This window comes from Mirounga leonina, unplaced genomic scaffold (genome assembly GCF_011800145.1).
Source record: "Mirounga leonina isolate KUSES-001 unplaced genomic scaffold, KU_Mleo_1.0 Mir_125, whole genome shotgun sequence".
NCBI classification, from domain to species: Eukaryota; Metazoa; Chordata; class Mammalia; order Carnivora; family Phocidae; genus Mirounga; species Mirounga leonina.
Window position 1 is genome coordinate 65,025,276 of NW_023270305.1, and position 21,341 is coordinate 65,046,616.

The 21,341-nt window shown below is 42.3% G+C and overlaps 1 long non-coding RNA gene across 1 annotated transcript; it reads right to left on the bottom strand.

Moving 5' to 3' along the window:
- Positions 1–4,194: 4,194 nt before the first annotated feature.
- LOC118008169 lies at positions 4,195–14,431 on the bottom strand. Its single transcript, XR_004678601.1, has 2 exons — positions 13,560–14,431; positions 4,195–5,756 (listed from the first exon to the last, which is right to left on the bottom strand). It is a non-coding gene; the product is annotated as an uncharacterized LOC118008169 (long non-coding RNA).
- Positions 14,432–21,341: the final 6,910 nt, after the last annotated feature.

The following is a 21,341-nucleotide window of genomic DNA, read 5'->3' on the forward strand; positions in this document are numbered from 1 at the left end:
AGGTGGCTCAGGAAAGGGGGTTTAGTGCAAGGATCTATGCAGAAGGGATGGTGACCACTAGAACGGGAGGCTTGACTCAACTGGCTCTTGTGGGAGCTGGGACCTGAGACGGGCAATCTATCCCGAGCTAAGGCCATACTCCATTTTTTCCAGGAACTAGGGCCTCTAGCTGTTGTGGTTGCCTGAGTGTCTGCTCCCCTGGCTCTTTCAGGTCCTCAGCCCACATGTGACCATCATGGTAAGCACGTGCTTCTCTCCCCTTTCTGCACCACAACCTTCTGCTTTGGTTCCCATTTCCAAATGTCAGTGGCCTCTCAGTTTCCCATACTTACATCCTGAAATCTTAGAATGGCCCGGATCATCTTTTTAATCAGGCCACAGCTCAGGAGAGGTAACCTCAGGTCAGAAGCCCATGCTGGTAGGTAACTGTACCTGAAATGGGAGGAGGGGCAAATTCTCATGGGAGTGGGCTACTGGATAGTGAATAAGATCGGCCTTATATTATAGAATTCACAGAAAAAAGTTTCCATGTGGCAATAGCCAGACTCAGACCTTGAAGGCCTGAACAGGAGCTAAAAGAACCTCAGTTCCCATTGTCCTCCTTGCCCTCTTGGAGAACTGGGCATAACAGCAAAGCATCCATAACTGACTCTCTTATTCAAGATCCTCCTTCATGTCTGATTCCAGCAGAGGAGTCTTATAATTTGCTTGGTTAAATCCTCACCTTCCTGGGGGGAGGGGACAGAAGTTTAGAGTGAAATGCTGGTCAAGATTCCTTGCAATTCCCTGCAGGTGTTGGACATGACAAACTGGCAGGTGTTCGAGTAGAAAGAACATTGAGCAACCTCCCCACCCCCAATGAGGAGGGCCCAGGCCACCTCCGGGACTCTGAGTTCTCCCATCCATAGGGCAGGCCCTGCTCCCCTGGGGGCTGAGGAGCAGGGCCAGGCCCAGAGGGATCTGGAGTCAGCGGAGTTGGGGCAGGGCCCCTGCTTCCAGCACCACAGACAGCCCTGCCAGGATGGCTTGGAGCTGCTCCCTGGCCTGGGACCACCCCTGGGAACCAACAGGCTATAAGCTCTGAGGAGGGCGTCAGAACTGCTGGAAAGGTCACAGAATTCTGCCAGAGCCGAAGCTGACATGGCCCCAGAGCAGCCCACCAAACCCGGGGTCGGGAGAGCAGGAAGCCCAGCCCTGCTCAACACAGCCTCCAAGTGACCACACTTTCTTATTCCTGCTTTCATCATATTAACACAGGAATAACAAGTGTTTTCAACATCCTAAATCACATATTTGGAAGCTGTAGCAGGCTAGAAAAACACAAAACCTACAGAGTTGGCCACTTGGTCCGAGCTTTAAGATGTTCAAATTGCCTTGGGACCTGTCGCACTCGATCCTGAACTCTGCCCCACGTCACCAGGTTGTCCTGTCTCAGCAAGGCCAGACACTGTGGTTGTCCTTGCTAAGACACCAGGCAAGTTCCAGTGTTCTATCCAAATGTCGCCATCCCCAGAACCACTTGCAAGAACTTGGACTTGGAAATAAGCTTGGTAAAGAGAGCTTGACAGTAGAAATCTGGCCAGCTGTAGTGGGGGGCCGTGGAATCAGGGTGGGCAGGACTGCCTCGGGCCTCAGATTGCTGCATCTAGGTGCTTGATCGCTGCACCCCGGGGGGACAGCACTGTCCACTGTTGAAATAGTTCAGACTGGCCCCAGCTGAGGGGCCACATGCATGGGGTCCGGCAGACCTCCCAGATTCCAGCATGCCGTAGGAATGCTGAGCGAAGCCACATGCCAGCCTCTGGGGGAGCTCCCCATCCACTCTGGTAGGGTGCTGCCTCCTACAGTTGGGTCACCTCGGGCACATGAGCCAGCATCTCAGAAATGGGAATACGACCCCCCCCCCCTTGCCTTGCTCACTGCACCAGACTATTAGATCAATGCAAAACGGAAGAGCTGTGCAAATAGCCAGGCACTGAAAAAATGTAATGGTAGCACCTACTGGAAAGATATTTAACCTGGAGGCCATATTTTATTACCCACAGCATTTGCCTGCAAAAAAGTCTAGCAGGATCTCCTTTCTCCTTTTGTTGTACTAGATACCAAATGAGATGCCTTCCCCCTCACTTTGTGGAAACTGCCTCCCACCAACTCATTTGGTAACAGCAATCAGCCCTGGTAGCTACTCTGTGCAATAACTCACAGTTGTGGTTATGGTTATGGTTAATTGTTTCAGGGGTGGGCTAACCACCTAGAAATTTAGAGTATGAACTTAGCAAGAGAGCAGTTGGACTGTCTCTAGGTGGCTGGACGGGTAACATAAACTCAAGAGCTGGAGAGTGGCAAGAGGGGCCAACGTTTTCTACCCCGTCCTGGACCCGACCCTGGGGCACAGAGCCCACGCAGGCTCTGCCAAGGGGGTCCTCCAAACTCGCTCCAATGGCCTCGTCCACTCTTTCCTTTTCTTCTCCCTAGCAGTGGTTTCAGTTTTCCTTGAGCAGTTTTGGTTAGATTTATTCCTAGGTACCTGATGCTTTTTAAAATTCTATTGTAAGCGGCATTTAGTTTTAACAGATAGACGTTGGCCGTTTGGGAAGCTAGCAGTCTTGTCTCTGACTTCTGAGGCCAACTTGGGCCCCCAGAGGAAGCGGGCTCTCAGGCCGCTTAGCTACTCTTTCTGCTTCATTCCTTTCTGGTGATTTGAGTTTCATTCTGATATCATTTCCTTCTGTCTGGGAAAAAAAAAAAACAAAAAACACAAACAAAACAAAAAAAAACCAACTGCCTTTAGCATTTCTTTGTGCTGGTGTCAAAATCTCTTAGTTTTCTTTCATCGAAAATGTCCTTAATGTTGCCTACATTCATGAGGGATATTTTGGCCCACTATAAATGTTTGGGCTGATAGATTTCCTTTTAGCTCTTCGGAACTCTTGTTCTCCTCTCTCCTGGCCTTCATAGTTTCTAATGAGAAGTCAGCTCCTTATTGAAGTGTTGTTCCCTGTACGTAAAATGTTGTTCTTTTCTTGCTACCTCTGCAAGGTTTGTCCTTTATGTTTGGCTTCCGATAGTTTGACCCTAATATGCTTTAGCACAGCCTGCTTGATGTTCTCTGAATACTTTGAAGCTATAAATTTATGCTTTCATCAAATTTGGGAAATTTCCAGTCATTAGTTCTTCAAGTATTTTTTTTCTGTCCTATTTTCTCTCTCCTTTCCTTTTGGAATTTCAACAACATGTATTTTAGGCTGATATTATCTGAGAGATCTCTGAGGCTCCATTTATGTTGTCAATCTTTAAAAAAAAACAAAACTGTTTCCTATTGGAAATTTCTATTGATCTATCTTCAGGTTCTCTTACTTTTCTCTCTGTCTCCATTCTGCTGTTAAATTTATCCAGTAGATTTTTCTATCCAGTAGATCGAGGAGTATCTATTTTTGTTTCTATTTACCTGCTGAAATTTCCTGTCTTGATTCATTGTGAGCATATTTTCTTTTACTTCTTTGAGGATAGTTACAATGATAACTGCTTTAAAGTTCTTGTCTGCTAATTCCACATCCAGTTCAGCTCAGGGTTTTTTGTTTTTTGTTTTTTTGCTATTAATATTCGTTTCTCTTGAGAATGTGTTCCATATTCTTGGTTCTTGGTACATTGGGTACTTTTAGATTCCTGGACATTATCAAGGGTAAAGTATAGAGACTCTGGATTCTGGATTATGTTATTTTATCCTGATGAGTCTTTTTTCTTTAAAAATTTTTTTTCCTTCCTTTCTTCTTTTTCTCTTTTAAAGCGGACACGTATCTTTGTTGGACTCCAGCTGCAACCGACTCTTTCCTGGCCAGCACTTCTGAGATCAGTTGAGCTCCTCTGTCCTCTGCAGGGCTGCTTGGCTTTGCTCCACACATGTGTGATGCAGGGGTCGGTAGAGAGGGAGGCAGGCAGAATCTGAGGATCCTCCCCCAGCATGTGTGCTTCCCCAGGCTTCCACATCCCGGAAAGACAGCACTTCATCTACCAGCACCCCATATGCCATGCTGAGGGACCCCAGCACCCCCAGCGCCCCATGCCAGTCGAGGGCCAGGAAGCTGTGGAAATGGACCCTCTTTCCACACAACTCCCCTCCCACAGGCATGGCCTCCTCACCATGATCTGCCTGCTTCTGATCACTCACCAGTGCCTTCAGATAGTTGTATTTTACTTTAGTTTGGAGTCGTTTGTATTCTGTTCAGAGTTTTCAGTTACCATCTGCAAGGGCGGGGGGTGGTCTGGTAGAGTCTTTCTCAGGCAATACCAGAAGTGCAAATTCTTGAGTTTAAGTTTCAGCTTCACCAATTTCTAGCTCTGTGACCTCAGACTAGCTTCTTTCACTTCCCCAAGCCTCAGTGTGCACATCCGTAAACTGGGGATAATAAGAGCACTCACCCTAGAGGGTTGTGTTGAGGGTAAGAAGAGGTAACATGTATGTCTGGCTCTTGCCGGACTCCCCATGCTGCTGCATGGGGGGGCATCAGCTTCAGTCTTCCCATCCAACTAGACACTCATCTAATGAGCAGCGCCTATGTGCCCAACACAAGAGATGGAGGCGACAGTGAAGACCTTGTTGTCAGGAGCTCATACCCTAGCTGAAACCCAGCAGGCAGAGCAGAGTGGCACAGGGCCTCGGGAAGCACAGATGCTAAATGCTGAGGAGAGGGGGTGGCGGTGGCTCACACATGAGTACATGGTCTTCCTCAAGAGCTGCGCCAAGCTCGTTTTTCTGCTTCAGCAGGCAATTTCACCAGGATGTTTTCAATAACAGGCGCTTGCGGTATGAATTTAACAATTTCCTAGGCTGGCAGCGAATACATTTGTGCCTGATGAGCTTCTCAGACACATTTTCCCACACCTCTTGTGTTTCCCAGTCCTAGTGGAAGGCTTCCCCTTGGGCCCGCCCTGCAGCCCCCCTGGACAATTCAGACATCAATCATACCTGTGAAACCTGCAGGTGAGGGAAACTCTACCAACTTCAGCTCATACCAGCACTCGACCCCGCCTTCCCAGGGTTTCCTTCTACCTTTTAGTGTCCTATATGGATACCCTTGGACATGCTTTAGCTGGGCAAAGAGCTGAGATCATCCCTTTTTTATCCTCTGGGAGTCATACTTAGCCAGGTCTATAAGCAGGAGGCCCCCTGATTTGGTCCGTTCAGGCTGCTATAACAACATACCACAGACTGGGTGACTGACAAACAGTAGACATTATTGCTCACTGTCTGAGCTGGAAGTCAGATCAGGGTGATAGCATGGTTGGGTGAGGGCCATCTTCTGGGTTGCAGACTTCTGGTTGTATCCCCACATGACGGAAGATGCTAGGAGGCTCTCTGGAGGCTCTTTTATAAGGCACTACTCCTGTGTCTGAGGATTCCACTCTCATGACTTGAGCACCTCCTAAAGGCCCCACCTCCGAATACCATCACTTTTGCCTGTTAGATTTCAACATAGGAATTTGGGGGGTGGGGTACCGACATTTAGACTGCCCCCTCCCCACATGCTGTGACTTGCGGGCATTGAGAGACCCATTTTTCCCTCCCCCATGTCTCTTCTCACTCTCTTGAAATTGCTGCTAATGGGTTAGAAAGGAAAGGCAGAGTATTGCCAGTTAGTAGGGCTCTATTCCTTATTTCAGTGAGGTCGTACTACTTACTTACAGATGCTGAGCGTTGTGGTTGGCATGATTTGTCTGGAAAGCACTCTTTGGACTTCTCCCATTTGTTGGGGATGCTTTGACCAGAAGGAAAGACATCAAAGTAAGTAAACAAAATAGGACATAACCAGTTCTTTTAGTAGAGTTGGAGCATGTGCATGGGGGTGGGGCAGGGAATCCATTTATTCAACTTCCTACATGCTGACTATATGTCAGGCACTGAGACAGGGCTGGTGACACAAAGGTGAACTAGATACAGTTCCTACTCTTCAGGAACTCACAATTGGCGGAAGTGTCCAGAATGAAAAATCAATAGGCTCTAATGCGCAAATCTGTTACGATGGAGGAATAGCCAGAAGACAAAGGGAACCCGGAGTGGGTGGTGGGTGTCAGAGAAAACAACAGAGGGGGTAATGGGGCCTGGGGCTGAGCAGTGCTTTGCCAGGCAGATGGGGCTGAGTGGACAGAGGGAAGGGCAGGAAAAGGACAAAGAACAGTAGGCGAGGAGGCAGGGCTGAGGGAGTGAGTGGGTGTTCAGGGTTGTGAGAATCCCAGAGTGGTTGGCGCGCTGAGCACATTGTGGGGGAGAGTGGCCAGAGGGGGGTGGGAAGGTGGTCAGTGGTCAGACCACAGAGGCTGTGGTGGGTCAGCTTAAGGGATCTGGATTGCATTTCGTGGTCCTGGGGAGTCAGTGGAGCAGTGGCCTGTGGAAGTGATACCCAGGAGCTGAGGTGAGAGAGCGGGCTGGGGGAAAGGCAGGCCTGAGTAACCAGGCCAGGGCAAGGACAGGAGAGGCGGGAAGAATGTTGGCCGTGGCCTCTGCCTGCCTCACAGTCAAGCCCAGGGTTGTCCCCCAACCTGAGGCTCCATGAAATGTAATGCTTATTTCTCAGGATGAATTTTAGGGGTGTTACATTTGCTTGTTGTTTTACACAAAAAGCCTTGCCTAAAATAAAACACAAAAATCACCATTTTGATCTACTTATCAGGACCCAAAATAACCTATGTAGCAAAACAGCACAGGCTTAGGGACCCTCTCGTCCAACTCCTGATTTGATGGAGGGTCTTTCAGAAAAGGCTTGACCTGGCCTGAGTTCCCTGCAAACAGATCCAGCACAATCTGACCAGCTCATCTGCCCATCTGTCTGATGAGAAAGTGGCTTTCAACCTTCTACATAGCATAGTTTTGAAGTTTCGAATGGAATACATTCCATTCTTGCCAAGAACTACTCATATTTATGATGAACACTACTGAGGCCAAAACAATGATGCTGGGTGCAGGGATCTGAAGCTGAGTATCTGTCCTGTGGGTCCCGTTTTAAGCAAGCAGCATCCCATCTCCTGATCAGGTTTGGAGAGCCTGGTGTTAACATTCACAGTTGTGACACTGCAAGTGGCCGCTAATGTCCACAGTGATCAGTAAGTTAGCTGATTGCATCTGTTTATGTCTTACCCTGCTATTCTGAACAAATGATGTGTATTGAGGATTTTAATACCCCAAAGTTGGGCAAAAATGACATTGGGATGAATGAGAAAAATAAAACACTTTGCCATTATAAAATTTTTTTTGGCAACAAAGATCTGTATTAGAGGAAAAAATAGCTGTATTTAGAATAAATAAGCCAACAGGTTGAAAACACAATTTGCTGATTATTGGTGGGCAGTGTACTATTGAATGGAGGAAAGTAATTAATAAATATTATATGTATCCATAAGCATATAGCCATATACATAAACACACACACACACACACACGCACATATAGGTATTCAGCTCCGGATGAGAGAATGTCACAGGTTAGATTTCCCAGAATCAGATACTGAGGCAGGACTTGGGGTGCAAGTTACTCTTAGGAATCCACACTTGTGACGGGAAGAGGGAGAAAGGATGGGACAAAGGGAGAAGCTGCAGGGCAGTGAGGTCTTGGCCAATCAGCAGGGAGCTCTGAAGCAAATACCGTCCCCCAGAGTCGTCTAAAATTGCTCTGCCTCTTTTTTTTTAAAGTAGAGTCGTCTAAAATTGCTCTGCCTTTTTTTTTTTTTTTAAAGTAAACTCTACACCCAACGTGGGGCTTGAACTCGCAACCCTGAGATCAAAAGTTGCATGCTCCACCAACTGAGCCAGCCAGATGTCCCAGTTTTTTTTTTTTTTTTTTGGTTTACTTAAAGAAATAATTAAAAAAAAATTAAAATAGCTGCCTGTGCCTTTATATTCCTGCCTTTCTGTTACCGATTGGAAGGGCATGGCCTCGACATGGCGGCTCCTTGCTGCTGAAGCTGACCCTGAAGGAGCTGGCCCCGGGAAGCCGACTACTGCCCACGCTGCCCCTAGATGGGCAGCAGGTTCCTTCTGGGATCTAGCTGGTGCATCTCGTCTACCACAGACCATGGTACCCTTATATTCTTGGTCATTGCATTTCGACTATCTTTTTTGGCTGTTACTCACTCTGGAGTTTCCTTCCCACCTCCCTGTGCTGCCTCCCCCGTTTCTCTCAGTTCCCTTTCTATCCTCCTTGCTCAACTAAAGGCAGTTTGAGGGTAGGAAGGTGAAGAAGAAATTCCAGCCCTTTCCCTCCACCTCTCCACTGCTGGATGTGGCTGTGTGCAAATATTTATAGTCCCACTGACCTCCAATCCCTCAGGCTTGGCTTCAGCTTCCAGCTTCAGTGCCTTTGTCCAAATCACGAATCCCCTGAAATAGGCCCTCCACCCAGCCTCTATTTATCACCTTTTTTGCAAAACCCCAAATCCCTATTCTCACTGCTCATAACCTACATTTGGCGCAACACGTATACATTTTTGTAAATCCTTTGTTTTATATACAAGCCTTTGCAAAAATTAATAATTGAGGAATAGGGATATGTACATTTTTTATTCCCTGAAGTGCCTAGATAGTATTGGGTGCTTGGTATGTACTCACATATTTTGTATTGAACCAAAGGAAATTTCCTTTAAAAGGTCGGTTCAATATGTAAAGCGGTTAAATTCCAGCCACATACAGACATTTCTGGCTGCTACTGTTTCCTATCTGAAGGAAAATTAGTCCTTGTGGAGGGATCTAGAGGAGCGAAATGTGGGAATTTAAGTTCATTCACGTTCCAATCAGCAAAGCAGCTATTTCTAGCTACTGAATGGGCTCCCGGAGTCATACTGCAAAGGTGGAAGGAGTCACTGGATCCAAGTTAGAATCCACCACTCTTGAAGTGTTAACCTCGGGAGCCACCAGTCATTTCATTCAAAGCATCAGCAACTCCTGTGATCCAATTTTAGGCTCTACAGGTGCATCAAACAAGGGAAAAGTAGCACACTCCCCACCCCTCTACCCCACTTGGCATATTTAAGATAATTTAAACTCATTCAAAACAGTTGGCTCCCTAGAGTGTAGTGTGGGAGCTCCTGGGGGCTCGAAGACCTTTTCAGGGGGTCTGTGGGGTCTAAACTATTTCATAATAATATTAGGACATTATTTGCTTTTTATTTCTTCTTTCTCTCATGAGTATATAGTGGAGTTTTCCAGAGGACATGTGGTGTATAATGACATTGCTCTGGCAAGTAATGGAATGTGTGTTTTGTGTTTTCTAGAACTTTCTAAGGTGGTAGGTTGAGGGTATAAATATGCGTATTTTCAGATATTAACCCAGCTTGTTTGCAGTACTTGGACTATGTTCTCACTATCTTTCCTTATACCTGCTATAATTTCGACAACCTCATTATTGTCCAATGCATTGTTTTGAAATCCCAAAGTTTTCCTTGCATCTCTTTGGAAACTCAGCAAGAAATGAGTATACTTTATTGTTATTTTTTGCAGTAATTTTAATTTTTTTTCAGAAAATTTTCAAATTTAAAAAATGGTATCTAAAATGTTTCTTTAGATTTCCTTATTCGAAAATAAAAAAAATCAGAGGTTATTTTTATTATCTGTACGGGTGGATCAGTGGCTTGAGAACAAAGAGACAAGAAGACTCACTCTTTCAATCCAGTCCTGCGGCAACGATGTCCAAAGTAAGAAAATGAAGAAAATAGAACTGAAGAATATCCATAATTATTTGAAAAGGCTATTAAATTCCTCCTCTCCTTTTCCAACTACATATCTACATGGGGCCAGATTTTCTTCATATGTTTTAACCAAAGCAACATATTGCAACAGATTGAATGCAGAGGCAGATAAGAGTAGCTGGCTGTCTTCTATTAAGCCAGATATTGAAGAGGTTTTAAAAAAATTACAACAATGCAGCTCATTTCACTAAATTTTTACAAAACATTTATATTTCAAAAAAAATGTTACTTATGTTGATGTATGATGGGTTTATTATTTTCAAAATAACAAATATATGGGCGCCTGGGTGGCTCAGTCTTTAAGTGTCTGTCTTTGGTTTGGGTCACGATCCTCGGGTCCTGGGATCTAGCCCCGCATCAGGCTCCCTGCTCGGCGGGAAGCCTGCTTCTCCCTCTCCCACTCTCCCTGCTTGTGTTCCTGCTCTCGCTGTCTCCCTGTCAAATAAATAAATAAAATCTTAAAAAAAATACATTTTAATTTGTCTTAATTTCTAAAATAGTAAGTATTGATAAATCAACAAATAAAAGATTTGGGGGGGTCATCAATACTTTTATAGAGTATAATAGAGTCTTGAGCCCAAAACGTTTAGGAGCTATTGCCCTAAACTGACAGGAACCTAGGATTTTAGGGAAATGGGCTCAAGTGACCTGAGGCATGCATCAGTTAGAGGAGGGAGGTGGTTCTTCTAATTAATTCCAGAAAGAGAAAAGAGAACATAGCATAGATAAAAGCCACAGAATTGCTATACCTGAATGTCTGACGGTGCCTAGAGCAGAGCTTTTATAAGGGCTGGGATATGTCTTTTCTTGAAGAAGTCATTTTTTGGACAAAGAGACCTCCTAAGTAGAGAGATATTCTTTTTCCAAGGTTTTTGTTTTTAGTCACTTAATATATTTAACCAAAAAATTCAAGTTAAGTGTATCTTGGGTCACTCAATGTTATCCTTTTTCATTCAATCACAGAATAAAATTATCAGGACTAAACACTATATAAAGTTTTTTACCTGAAAGAACTGGAATCACCCAAGAGATGGGGACTATTCTCTCTTCAGAATTTTTCTGGTTTGATTGTATAAAAAAATGTGGTATTAGCTTTCTTGTACTCAAAGAAGAATCCAATGATTTAACGTGGAATTGAGCTTCAATTCTTAGAATTCCAGTCCAAGTAGCTTGTTTTGGAATACCTCCATTCACCTTGACCTTCCTTCCCGTGCTGACAGGCTTGGGAGAAGTATGTCCCCCTGCTCTGAAGAGCATACACACTGCTTCCCAGGCCAGGATGCAAGCACAAGATGGACACTGGAAGTCAAAATACCACTTTCCTTGGCTTGATCTGAATTATGGTGTTCAGAGACATTCCTCAAAAGTGTAATATAGTTTCCAGAACATTCCATTAGAAACTGCTCCAGTGTGGGTCCCAAGGACAAGATTCTAAACATCTTGCCTTAAGAGAATGAAAGTACTACTCTGGATGGCCACACCCAGGAACATGCAGGAGTGACAGCTATGCAGTCCTTCACTTATGTCCCACTGTCTCTGGTCTCTTTTTTTAGGAAAAACTTTGGTAATGAGGTAGAAGCACTTCCCTCTTTTCATGGCTACACTACAGGTCATATGAGCCCCACTTCTCAACAAATGGCGGGCACTTCAACTTCAAAACAAAACTAGCGTCGTCTAAACCTCTAGCATTTCTAGAATCAGAAGATGTGAATGCAGTCTTTTTATGTTTTTTTGTTTAAGATTTACTTGTTCATTTGAGAGGGGGGTGGTGGGGGGAGGGGCAAGGGGAGAGAGTCTCAAGCAGATTCCGTGCTAAATGCAGAGTCCAACACGGGGCTCCATCTCAAGACCCTGAAATCACGACTTGAGCCAAAACCAAGAGTCAGATGCTTAACGAACTGAGCCACCCAAGTGCCCTAGTCTCTTTATGGTTTAAAGGGGGCATATAATCAGCAGAATGATGCAATAAGGCCTAAAAAGTTTGAGTCTCAATTTCAAAGTTAACAAAATCAGAGACTTTTTACTATAAGGCAGTCAGCTAATTAAGTCTTAAGGTTAGAATAAAGCACAATGACTTTTTATTAATGTTTTTGACATAAGGCAAGGTAAAACTAGAAGTTACACAATGCCATCTTGTTTTTCAATTCTTTCAAATTGAAGAGAACAAAATTTTAGGGCAAAAGACCATGTTTTATACTTTTAAAATATATGCACAATAGATACTTAAATTATTTTTGAAAATTAATTCATTCTTTCAACAAATATTTACTGAGTGTCTACCATGAGCCAAGTAGTGAGTTGGGCACTAGGCATACAGCTGGGAAACATAATGGTAAGGTGTTTGCCCTCAAGAAGGCCATAGTAACAGCTAGCAATGATTCCATGTGTAAAATGTGGAGGTGCCAAACTAATTAGACAAAAGGAGACACTAGGGAATTTTTCCAGAAATCTCAATCATGAAAGGAGCCACATTCATTTTCAAAGTCCCAGGCAGCAAGGGATAACAATGTGGATTTCCCACAGGATGACACAGTTGTGATCATTTGTGTTGGTGGTACAAGATGGCTGCAATACGTCTTAGGGCACACTGGAGTCATTCCCTATGCCGTGTGTGTGTGTGTGTGTGTGTGTGTGTCCCCGGGTCCTACAGTCACAGCCAAGATTATAACATGGAATGGTGCATTTGGAGAAAAAGAATTAATGAAACTTTTCTATGTGTACTGCCACATTTCTACCAGGATGTAAAAACATGAACTAAATTTATAATAACTATACTTCTATTAAATCCAAGGATGATTCTTTTGCTTTGTGGAAGACTGGAACATCTTATGAGCACTGAAATAAAATCTGAACAGAATTATTGTTGGCTTTATTCTATCTGCTTCCCAGTAATTTTCCGTGCAAGAAGTTTTATAGATTTTCTTCCCTGTGAAGATTTAGAGATCACGTTTCAACATTTTGACTGTGTCCTTCAATAAAACCCCACATTAAACCAACAGTATATAGGAGAACTACGGGCTGAATTTACATTTTATCCAGCCTTCAGCAGAAAAAAGACCAATTTGGTAAGGTGCTCTAGGTTTCAGCTCTGTATTTCTACTAATGGAATAATAACGATGGATGTAAGGATAAAGAGAACAATCACAACATTTATTGAGCACTTACTCCATGGCAGGCACTATGCTGTGACTTCTCAAGGACCATTCAACATAGTATTTCTACACCACGAGAAGGTAGGTGGATAAGGTAGATGAAGAAGCCAAGCCTGAGAAGTCAAGAAGCTTACCTGTTTAGTAGTAGGTAGTTGAGCTGAAGCACAACCCAAAAAATCTGACAACAGCTACACAGCTCTGAAATAAATGTGAATTCTTTAGAAGAAAAATGCTATCTAAAGAACTTCTTTCAAGAAGGCCACAGTGTTTTGTTCATGACAAGAAGCAGCAAAGGCCAAGAGAAACTGACTTGACCAAGATGACACACTCCTGAACCTGAACGCTGGTCTTTCCAATCCCACCAACTGCCAACTCCCTAAAATCTCATCAAATCTCATACAAGGTTTCAAGGGCACTGTTTTCCTTCTTCTTTATTTGAGAGAGAGAGAGCGAGCGAGAGCATGCACAAGCAGGAGGAGGGGCAGAGGGAGAAGCAGACTCCCGGCTGAGCAGGGAGCCCGATGCGGGGCTCGATCCCAGGACCCCAGGATCATGACCTGAGCCGAAGGCAGATGCTTAACCAACTGAGCCACCCAGGCGCCCTCTACCTTTTTTTTTTTTTTTAATGACTTTTAGTACCATGTAACCAGGGTCTGTATTTTCACATAGTTACCTCCGACTCCATGATTGTTGCCTTCGTATTTCCAGCGTTCATCTGTCCTGGGTCTTACTCATGGGTTTCCCCATTCATCACAGCAAGGCCATCGGATTATTTTCTTGTCTCTTTTTTAAAGCTACCTGGATGGACAGCTTTGTGCCCAAACCATGAGAGAACACAGTCTCTGCATTTCTTCCATTCAAACATGAACTTCTGAGTCCCCTTGAATCTCTTCACTCAGTTCATAAGGACTGAAGGACTAGTGATCCTGCATCAGTCCATTAGAGGTTTGGTTCAGTGAACTGAGACTATAACCACAATCCACTTGAAAACACCACACCATACTTGGAATGTTTCTCCATTTCCAAAGCAGCATTCTTTTGTGGCTTCACTGGAGTTCTAAATAGCTTTAAGGTGTTAGTATAAAAGCACTTCTTTTTTGTACTTATTTTATGTATACACCTTTTTTGTATTGGAACTCACTAGAAGCTACCCAAAAAACTGAAAGAAAAAAAAACATGCATGCTTAAAAAAATCTCAGCATATGCAGGAGGAAGATGATTTGGACACTAAGTATGAAAACAAAATTAGGGAAACAAATGAAGGGGGGGGACTAGAGATGTGTCTATTTGATTTTATCACTCACAGGGCCCTGTATTCTGAATATTCAGGCACAAAACACAATCTACATTTTTTGTATCTATACTATTTGTATTATACTCAGAAACAACTTTTTAAAGTTTCAGATTTGGTGTATTTCCAATTTTCTCCTTTAATGAAAGATCTTCCTCCGCCTTCCTTTAAATATTTAGTTGTACTTTTAGCATGACTACAGTGGTGCACTGCGTTTTTTTTTTTTTTAGATTTTATTTATTTGACAGAGAGACACAGCGAGAGAGGGAACACAAGCAGGGGGATAGGGAGAGGGAGAAGCAGATTCCCTGCTGAGCGGGGAGCCCGATGCGGGACTCGATCCCAGGACCCTGGGATCATGACCTGAGCCGAAGGCAGACGCTTAACGACTGAGCCACCCAGGTGCCCCTGCACTGCATCTTAAAGGGCAAGCTTTTCAAGAGGAACTATCTTAGAGTCACCTGTTTTTGCTACACAACTATGGCATACTTAAAAAGACGATCCAAGTGCATTGGGAAAGACACCCAACCTACTACTAGGAAAGTATTTTGATTTAAACACATACACACAGTTTTAGTTACACATGAGATAAGGAGATGATAAATGAAGGAACAGTCAGTGGTATAATATTAATGGATGATGGGAAAGCTCAGTTATCCGATTCCTATTACACTTTGCCTTTTCTGAAAAAGGCAGAATAAATGCTGGCAAGAAGGCATTCATGGTCCAAATGGGTGAAGAGATTCTAGAAAAAACACAGCTGCTATAAATATGTTCAAATAGCCTGGCCTAGGTTAATTTTTTTCCCAGAGAACTAAGAGTCTCCAAATAAGGTCTCTGAAGGCTGAGGCATCAGAGGTGCTGAGGAAAACGGAAGGTGCGCTGGAAGACCAGAGAAAGGAGATTCCCGTCTTTAAAAAAGGGGAAACAGGTGGTTCCACAAACTGCAGACCAATGAACTTGACATAATCCTGGGCAACATTCTGGGATGGATTACTAAATGTAGGGCCCATGAGAACTTAGAAAGGAAAGTGGTAATCTCCAGGAACCTGCACGGGCTCACCAAGAACAATTCATGTCAGATTAACCTTACCTTCTCTCATATTACAAAATAACTTAAAAGATTATATAAACTGGTTGAGCAGTCTAGACTTTAGAAGGACATGCAATAAGGTTTTCGTGATATTTCGGTCAGTAAAGTGGAGAAATAAATACAAGTGGACTGTTAATTCATTCACTCATTTAACAAATATTTTCTACTCTGTGTTAAGCACTCTGCTAGGCACTGAGGATGGAACAGCAAACAAAACAGACATGGTCTCTCTTCTCAGAATTTCTCAAGAGGGAGAGTCAAAACCCCAAAACTCAAAATATATTCAAGTTTTTGTAATAAAGACTATGAAGGAAACAAAGGCAGGGCAGAGATAGAGAACAATATGAGGGAAGTCTTTAAATGGCATGATCAGGTCTCTCTGAGGAGGTGACATTTAAGGTTAGGTGTAAAGAATAAAAAGAATCTATCTTGCTATGTGGAAGAATGGGGAGATGAGAATTTCAGGAGGGAGCAACATGCGCAAAGGCCCTGAGGTAGGAAAGAGACTGGAGTGTTTGAGCCATCGAAAGGCCAGTGTGACAGGAAAGCAGTGAGTAAGGGCAAAGTAGTGCTAGAAAAAGTTGGAGAAACAGGCAGGGGTAACGAACTGGAGATAGGAATAAGGAGACTCTCGTGGCCTCTTCTTTCAACACTTTCACCAATGGTTTAGAATCTATTTTTATCAGTTGTTGGAAATCTACTGTCCTCTTGAGATGTCAATAAAAAAATGAGTGTTGGAAGAAACATCAATTTGACTGACCAGATTAGTATCCAAAAAGCATAGCAGCTAAGGGCTTCAGTTCTGGCCTCAGACCTGTGTTTCAATCTAGCTCTGACATTCACTCTCTCTGTGACCTTGGACAAGCTACTTAACCCCTCTAGGTCAGGTATCAAAGACACGTAGAGGATTAGACACAGGCAGCTCAGGTAAATCTATGTCCTACAGAATAATCGATCTGCTGCACCAGGTTATATATGGTTTGCTGGGCCTGGAAGCTATTCTGGCAGCTTGCCCTCCAGTATTCAGCACATCACCCAGCCTCTGACATAAGTGTTTATAGATCAAACGTGGACCCTTATATTTGTTTTGCTCATGTCACCAATTAACGATACTGCCTCTCAGACTCTCTCACTGTTGGAAGGATGAGAATTTAGCATAGCCAAATTTTAGAAATCAACTGGCCTTCTAATCTTATTATCATCATCCAGGAAGAGACTGCTATTAAGTTAAGACAATGTTTGAAAGAAAGGATTTGCAAATTTATATCATCCACAATGTTGGAACTACTATACCAAAATATTTCTCTATTCCTGCAATGTCGTTAAAATTCAATACTGTCTCATATGACCTCACTGATATGAGGAATTCTTAATCTCAGGAAACAAACTGAGGGTTGCTGGAGTTGGGGGGGTGGTGGGAGGGATGGGGTGGCTGGGTGATAGACATTGGGGAGGGTATGTGCTATGGTGAGCGCTGTGAATTGTGCAAGACTGTTGAATATACAGATCTGTACCTCTGAAACAAATAATGCAATGTATGTTAAGAAAAGAAAAAAAGAAGAAGATAGCAGGAGGGGAAGAATGAAGGGGGGGAAATCGGAAGGGGAGACGAACCATGAGAGACGATGGACTCTGAAAAACAAACTGAGGGTTCTAGAGGGGAGGGGGCTGGGAGGATGGGTTAGCCTGGTGATGGGTATTAAAGAGGGCATGTTCTGCATGGAGCACTGGGTGTTATGCACAAACAATGAATCATGGAACACTACATCAAAAACTAATGATGTAATGTATGGTGATTAACATAACAATAAAAAATTAAAAAAAAATTCAATACTGTCTCAATTGCACCCAAGGGCACCTACAAAATATTTACAGAATTAGATAACAAAGTTTTAAATAATTATTACTGTTCAATTTGAAAAGTATCTTAAGGGGTTTAAGAAAAGCCCTATAAATTTCAAATAATTCATCCTAAAAATAGGAGCAATGAAAGGTAGGATTAAGTGCCTAATTGTATGTATTTTAAAACAGATGAGAAAAGATTAAACCATTTAGTGTAATGATAAATTTACCTGAAGTTAAAAAAATTCCCTAAAATCTTGGGTTTACAGTTAGAAAGGGATGCTTAGTAAACACCTAGAGAAAGAAATGTCGGGTGGTAATATTATACATTCCTACGAAATAAACATCCAGTGCAGCTTTCACTTACTAAAATTAACGAAAAAACCTACATCAGTCACGATAGCGTGTGGGGGGTTAAATTCACTAACTCCCTCTTCAATCTCACCTTGCCATCCTTTTAGCATTTTTGTCAGATAATTTTTTTGATGTTCCTTTAGATTTTAATTTCCCCATTTTCTCTATGAAAGTGCATCTAGGAGTGATGAAGTTTTCCTTATTTGATCAAATATTTATTCATCTTTTGCATTAAAAATGTGCCTTTCAAAAATATACTCTCCATATTTTGCTTAATTTAAAAACAGATAGGATGCAGATTATATTAAATGGGAGATACTAGCTTGGCTTCCATATGATTCACTTGAATTTGGAGAAACTATGACAAATTTAACTCAAAATCTCCTAGGCAAGCAAATTGCTTGCCTTTCTTTACCCCAAAATATGCTTTTTTTTTTTTTCCTCTTGCAACTGCTCTCAGATGCACTCCTCGGTTTAATTCCAGTGCTAGCAATCTGATCGAGGCAAATTTCACAGGGCTTCCTGCCTCCAATCTCTCCCGGTTATAATCCATTTTACAGCTGCTGGCATAATTTCTAATACTGTCTTGCTTAAGAACCTAGATAGATTCAGACATTCAAATGTCACAAACAACAGATCCTTCTACCTCAGTACTGCCCCTCATCAGTTGCTAGTGACCACTACAATTTCCACACCTGGCCTCTCCACCCCCCCGCCCCGGGGTTAAGTCCAATTACCAGACATTCTTGTGATCAAACAGACCTGACACCAAATCACCCTGCCTCCACTTGGGTCATTTCTCTGTTTTTCCTTATCAAGTATGTAAGCAGGTTTTGTCTAATTTTTTGCTTGGTCTATTTCCAATATATTCTCATCATTACACATTTCTGTGTCTGTTTGTGTACCCTCCTAGTTTAGAAGTTCCATGAGGCAAGGGATCTCCTACTGAAATTTTATTTTAAGAAACCACCAGTGACTGGGCCTTTGCGCTGTCAGTTACTCTAACCACTGAATGATCTGCCTCAAGAGTTGAAGGCACGTAAGAAGCCTAGGTCCCTGCTGAATCAGGTAAGGAGTAGAATCTGGAGCACATCTGTATACCCTCTCAAAGTAATTTGAGGCCTACAACTCTCTTCCTTTTTCTTTATGTTAGCATCTATCTGTATCTATATCTTATAAACTTTCAAACCTTCCGCTGTAAAAACTCATGAAAAAATAATGGAAGGGAACATAATAAATGTTAACAACAGTCACCTCTTGGAAGATTACAAAAATGGAAGTTAGGAGCGGCAGGGTTGGGGTTGGTGATGGGAAATGATAAAGAAAATAATATGGACTGTTTCTTAAATTTTGGGGGGCACTGATTTCTTTATAATCTTCAGTACTTCCTCAACATTCCATAACGAACTTGCATTTCTCACATAAAAATCTACACTAAGAAAGATACACAAGCTAATTTGACATGGGAAGCATGACAATCAAATTTGGCATGGATAAAATTTTAAAATTGAGTGCAAGATTTATGATTTCAGTATTTAAAAACTTTTTGAAAGGCAAAATCCTCTACCTCTACCAAATCCTTTAGATTTTCAAAAATATCTAATGATACAGAATCATGAATTGACAAACTAAGATAAATGTTGCCATAACTCTCTCCCCCAAAAGAAATACTTAATCCCATGTAAAATTCCTAGCTGTTGCCATCCTGTCTCTGGTTTGAAATACTATCCATATAGTGACTCCCTCCGCCCCCGCCCCGCCCACACCAATTCTACATTCATATATCCAACCGCCTGCTCAATGTCTCTGTTGGGGTAATTAACAGGAATCTCAAAACTCAACATATCCAAGGCAGAATTCAATTTACACCCTCCAATTCGCTCCTCTACTGGTTTTCTGAAATCTCAACTAATGGCATCACCACCTTTGCTCAAAAATCGGTCATTGTTTCTTTCGTCCCATCTAATCCATCACCAAATTATCAGCTTCACCACCAATAAAGGTCTCCTGAATCTGACTTCTCCCTACAACTACCACCCCAGTCCAGGCTCTCACCATTTCTCACCTAGATGACTGCAATAGTCTCCCTTATTTTATCCCACTATAGCCTGTTTTCTATCTACTAGGCAAATAGAAAGCAGACCATGTCACTCCCTTGCTTAAAACTGTCCAAGGGCTTACCGTCACATTCAGAATAAAATCTAAATTCCTTTCTATGGGCTCACAGTCCTTGCCACTCTACCTTATCACCTGCCATTCCCCACCACTCACGGGACTCCAGTCTTACTGTGTTCTCTCTCGTCTTATAAGCTCATTCCTACTTTGAGACTTTTAGTTTTCTTGTTCGTCAAAATGCTCTTTTCTTTGATCTTGGTGATCTTCTTCTCATCCTTTAAGGTCATTGTTCCCCAATGCCCTATAACTTTGTCTTGTACCCCAATGTATAACCTAAGATGGTGACCGGCACATGGGTCTTCAATAAATCTTTGTGAATAAGTGGTTGAATCTAAATATTCATTCAAGCTTCCTGGGCATGAAAACAGCTGTTCTGAATGATCGATACTTTTTACAATGGCAACTCCTCCACTCCACCCTCCTCAAAAAAACCCCAACAACCAAGTACCTCCCACAAAAACTCCAACCCCAAATCTTCTTAGAACATACCACATTTTAAAAGTCTGTGTTCTGTATCAACTGTTGCAAAATTATGAAAAAAAGCCTGAGCCTGAGCCTCATAGCTACGTGGTGTTTATGTATACACACACTAAACATTACTGTCCCCTTTGGAGGCTTTTCACCTTGAAGTCAGCCCTTTGTGTGCCTGTGCTGGGCTACAGAGTAAGTGGAGGAACTGGTGTGAGTTTCCCTGTGTTAACACACTCCCAGAGATGGCCCTAGAGTGCTGACTCACTCTCAGCCTTTGTGCCTCTACCAAAAAGCAGCTTTATAGCTTTCTTTGCTACAAAAATAAAGGATTAGTCCACTAAGACCAATCTCAGCAAACCTGACCAAACTAGTGTTTAGTGCCAGCTAGCAATGGAAACTTGAGATAAAAATGAATAGCAACCAGATCAAAACGTCAAGTAAAAAGGCTTATAAACTCTGAATTTTGTCAAAGTGAAGCACAGAATTCAAGTTTTTCAATTTTTATGGCTCAAGCCATTATAAATCTTACATAAACCTTCCAATGGACCATAAGAACAGAGAGCAGTTTGTGGAGTATGATTATTTGGGCTCAATTTTTGTTGAGAAGAAATATACATTTAACAATGTCTCTTAATAACTATATTTAAACCAAGCTGTTTCTTCCTCAAAAATTTTTTACTGTGTTTAGCCAGAAAATACTGATGCATGCCTTCTTGTTGTAAGGTGACTGTATTACAAATAAGACTGTATTGGCAAAACTAAACTTTAGGTGTGGATAACCAAATTTGAATGGTACAAGGATAGTATATATATATAGAATAAGGCCTCTAAATGATTTTAAATCAGATGGCAATATTGTTTAAAGTAATATGAACATCATAAATGTATAAATATATGTGTATATATATGTGTGTGCATGTGTGTATGTAGATATACACAGATAGAGAAAGAGAGAGAATGAATGAATGAATGAATGAATGCAAGAAAGAATGAGAATGGATAGGAATCAGACCAACCTTTCCTTGGGTTAATTACTTTACTATGAAGATGTGTCCAAACTTCTAAAGAATTTCCTGGTTTGTATTAAAATGCACTTCAAAAAGACCATGAAAACAAATATTTAGTTGACAGGCTACAATGGGATTCAGAAAAAGACACAGTGAATATAGACTAAGGTGCAATTTCATGCTGGTGATTTTTTCTTTTTTAAAACATAAGCCACTAATTTT